This window comes from Scylla paramamosain, chromosome 8, assembly GCF_035594125.1.
Source record: "Scylla paramamosain isolate STU-SP2022 chromosome 8, ASM3559412v1, whole genome shotgun sequence".
Taxonomy (NCBI): domain Eukaryota; kingdom Metazoa; phylum Arthropoda; class Malacostraca; order Decapoda; family Portunidae; genus Scylla; species Scylla paramamosain.
In genome coordinates, this window is record NC_087158.1 from 19,589,540 (window position 1) to 19,594,231 (window position 4,692).

Here is a 4,692-nt window from a genome sequence, read left to right on the forward strand (position 1 = left end):
CCTCTTTCTCCTCCTTTTCTTCCTATTCCTCCTCTTCCACCTCTTCTTCCTCCTCTTCTCCTCTTTCGCCTCCATTACGAGTACCGAGTATAAATGGAAATATAAGCGTATTGCCTTGATTACCCTGATGGTCTGTTCTCGTTTGCGTAATTTCCAGAGAGAGAGAGAGAGAGAGAGAGAGAGAGAGAGAGAGAGAGAGAGAGAGAGAGAGAGAGAGAGAGAGATGTAAGGGATGGAGAAATGAAAAATATTTTGCAGAATATATCGAAATGCAAAAACGAAATTCTCCTATCAGTCTACATTCTCTCTCTCTCTCTCTCTCTCTCTCTCTCTCTCTCTCTCTCTCTCTCTCTCTCTCTCTCTCTCTCTCTCTCTCTCTCTCTCTCTCTCTCTCTCTCCAGAATTCGGGCAGTGACTCCTTTTACATTAACGTTTGTCATGAATTTTGCTCATCCATTGAAGTAATTAGAGAGAGAGAGAGAGAGAGAGAGAGAGAGAGAGAGAGAGAGAGAGAGAGAGAGAGAGAGAGAGAGAGAGAGAGAGAGAGAGAGAGAGAGAGAGAGAGAACTGGCCTCATAAATGTTAAACAAATGAAAAGTTGGGAAGCATTAATTAATTAAATAGCAAATGATGAAAAAATAGGTCAATGACAGAGTGACTCAGACATGTCAACTTGAATACAGGGAGTGAAAGATAGTTATAACTCTCTCTCTCTCTCTCTCTCTCTCTCTCTCTCTCTCTCTCTCTCTCTCTCTCTCTCTCTCTCTCTCTCTCTCTCTCTCTCTCTCTCTCTCTCTCTCTCTCTCTCTCAAAAACAAGAATACACTGAACTTGTCATGCAGCATCCCGAGGGTCAAGGTGAACAGGGAATGTGTGCTGTACTAGACTTTTATACTAATATTACACATTCGCCTTTATTAATAAGGAGAGTTGCACTGAATTATGTTGTTGTGTGTGACCCTCGATGCTGGAGACGTCTGCCTGTGTTAATTATGATAGATTATGGGAAAAAAATGTAGGAAATTGAGTCAGTTCTAATTATGTGTACAAGAAAAGGTTATGTATTGTTTATGTATTTTATTTTTTGTTTATTTATTATCATTGTTTTCGTGTATGTGTGCAACTATTGGGATCTGAAGGTATTAAGTGTGTATATTTTTGTTTAATGGTCATATGAATTTAAATTCAATCATATGAGTTGAAATCAGGAGTGCTAAAGGTGTGTTATAAATAAAGGTTGTGTTTGGCATCTTTCTTTTTTTCTCTCTCTCTCTCTCTTCCCGATTTTTTTCTTTTCTTTGTTTTTATTTCTTCGTTTCTTCCTTCTTTCCTTTCTTCTTCCCTTCCTCTCTTTCTTTCTCTCTTTCTTTGTTTTGTTTGTTTGTTTGTTTGTTTGTTTGTTTGTTTATTAATCTATTTAGTCAGTTAATCAGTTCATTTATATCGCTGACGTGTCTTCACAGATTCAATATTAAGATAAGGCAATTTACATGTAAAGTAAATGATACTGAGAGTCGTGTGTCGTAATTCACCCTCTGCTGCCAGCATACCTGCAGACTCATTACCTGAAGGAAAGCGGTGAAAAAATGCCTTCGAGGAAAATTCTCTCATTAGTGACTCGCAACATGGAGCGAGACGAAGGGAGTGAGTGAGGTGTGCGTGAGGTGTGCATGAAGTGTGTGCGTGAGGTGGCGCTCTGCTGCTGTCTGCCTCACAGTCGAAATGTGTCAGTGCGCAAGATTTAAGTAATTTTGTTTAAGAAGCTCGTTTTTATATACACAGGGCTTCTTTTACGTGTGATGCATGATTATGAATGTTAGTAGTAAAACGCGCGTATACTGGTACTTTTTTGTATTGAAATATTTATGGATCATGCCCTTCTCAGTATATTTTGTGATATATTCATGATATTTTCTACACCAGCACAATTCTCAGAGCGTTTTCCTTATCGTGGATTCTGATAGAACCGTCCGTGCTTGGTCGTATTTTTAACAGTTTTGTCATATCAGTCACATGCCTTTGTGGACTCAGCATTTCCATCGCTTCATCTCTGTGCTCTGTGTTATCTAGGGACTGAGAGTCAAGCAGTGTTGCTGCCTCAGCGGCCACATATCTTTTCCTTTGGAGATTATTGCAGTTTTTCTGCCATTACATTTTGTGCTGTTTTCTGACATTGTTATATGAGATTGTGTACATCTGTCTGGACTTGTCAGTTGAGAAACGCTCTGCTTGGTGCTGCTGGGAGACTCGCCGTCATGGAGTCCTTGGAGTTTCGTTATAAGTGATTATAGCATCAGGATGTTTGAGACCGAGCGCTCCCTCATTGTTACATTTAAGAGATATGCGTCAGACATTCCCGAGTGTTATCACCGTAGTCAGATATTTATCGGAATGCGGTCTCGGTAAGCTTCGTCTACAGCTGAGTCAGGAATTCGATTGTCGCCGCAGAAACATATTAGCCGTGATATTACATGGATCCTCTCCGGGTGATGGACGAATGTACTAAGACAGATGCAGACGAAGAAATAAGGAAAGTTTATTTTATTTTATTATATTTTATTTTTTTATTATAAGATTCATAACCGTGCAGCTCCAGCCCTCGGAGTCCTGTCCTCTGCGCACTTCAAAGGCACACAATGTTCTACATGTCGCTATGAGTTTGGTCCATTGGCACCACTCAGCGCGTTGATCACTCACGAAGACCTTAAGGCTTGTCAGCACGGAGTACAGAGTTCAGTTCTTGACAAGTTGTTGGTAGTAGTAACAGACCGATAAATACTATTTAAAGGTGTTCTTATGGCGGTGCAATGCCACATGTATCGCTTTCCATTATCCATATCGACCTTCAAAGAGTTGATTAAGCTTGGCCCATAAAGGGGTTCAGAAGGTAAGAGAAATCAATAGCGGCAGCCACGTGCACAGATGACTCGCCATTTGTCAGCGGAATGGTGAACACAGTCCTCATCAAGGGATCGTTTCCGTAATGGTCCTTGTCAATAATAGCGACCCCAACGCCTCCATTTCATTGAGTACGGTTTGTTTGACGTAAATTTGAACAAGAATAGGTACTAATGTAGTGTGTGCGACTGTTTTCAACCTTCGCGATGGTAAGTTAAGTATTACTGCCATCGCTGCCGAGGACACTCACCACAAACACTGATAGAACATTTCCATATTGGTTTGGTAAAGGCGACGTGCCATTTCAGACAAGACAAGCAAGTACAAAGCTGTGGCCTTACACAAATAATACCAGGTGATTGTAGGGAGTGTTTAGTGTTCTTAACACATAATAGGTACACAAAAACGAACGTTTTACAATATTTGTAACAATATTTGGTCCTTTGTCTGTTGACGCTTTCTAGGCTCATCTTTGAGTTACATTCATGAGTCGCAGTTTCTCAGTTTTGTGAAGACGCAACAAAGTAAATAAGATCCTTGCCGCTTGTAGCGATGATAATGACGCCTTTATGGAACAAGCCACCGGAAGACAGACTGTAGACAATCGTGCCGCTTGTGAAAGAAAACAAAATAATTAGAGTTGTTTCAAAAGAACCGTCCGTGTTGAAAGGAAGGAAGTCTTTCATATTTACCTAAACAAGACGCAATGGACTGACGCTAAGGAGTCTGTAACTTCGCATGTATAATATAAGACTTATACTATACTTTCAGTATATATATATATATATATATATATATATATATATATATATATATATATATATATATATATATATATATATATATATATATATATATATATATATATATATATATATATATATATACACACGTCAAGCTTCCAAAACGCAGACTGAGCTTCATGTACGTGTAGAGCTGCGCCAAGCAAGAACAACACAGGAAGGCCTTATATAACATACTGCTACGTTCGTCATGCTCGTGGGTCGCTCTGCCGATGACTAAGAGTGGTACTGAAGGTCAAACCACAAAACTCCTCAAAAAGTTAGAAATCTGTGGAACTGTAAGTTTGTATACCTCCCTGTCTGCCTGTCTGTTTGTTGGCTGGTTGATCGATAGGTTGGTCGGTGTCTTTGTGTATTTGTATGCATTTCTCTCTCTCTCTCTCTCTCTCTCTCTCTCTCTCTCTCTCTCTCTCTCTCTCTCTCTCTCTCTCTCTCTCTCTCTCTCTCTCTCTCTCTTTCTGCTTTGAACTAGATAGTCATATTTCCAGGAAAATATAACTGATACGTCCACGTGCTCTTCACTGTCGTCGTCATCGTTATCGTCGTCGTCGTCGTCGTTGTCGTTGTTGTTGTTGTTGTTGTTGTTGTTGTTGTTGTTGTTGTTGTTGTTGTTGTTGTTGTTGTTGTTGTCCTTCTTTTTCTTTTTCTTTTTCTTTTTCTTGCTGCTGCTGCTGTTGTTGCTGTTATTGTTATTGCAGTTGTTTCTGTTAATGATACCCTGGAGTATGACGATGAACGGGAGTAGGAAGAGGAAGAGGAGGAGGAGGAGGAGCAGAAGGAGGAGGAGTAGGAGGAGGAGGAGGAGGAGGAGGAGGAAGAAGATGAGGAGTAGGAGTTTGGTATTTAGGTTACTCGCAAAGGCGCGGCAGTGGAGTGGTGCTGGCAGAGGAGTTTATCACGGCCGCACACCACACGCACCGATGGAAAAATGCGGCGGGGCTAATTATTATGCGTGTGCTCCAGGGTGTAAATTAGGAAGGGGTGGGGCAGG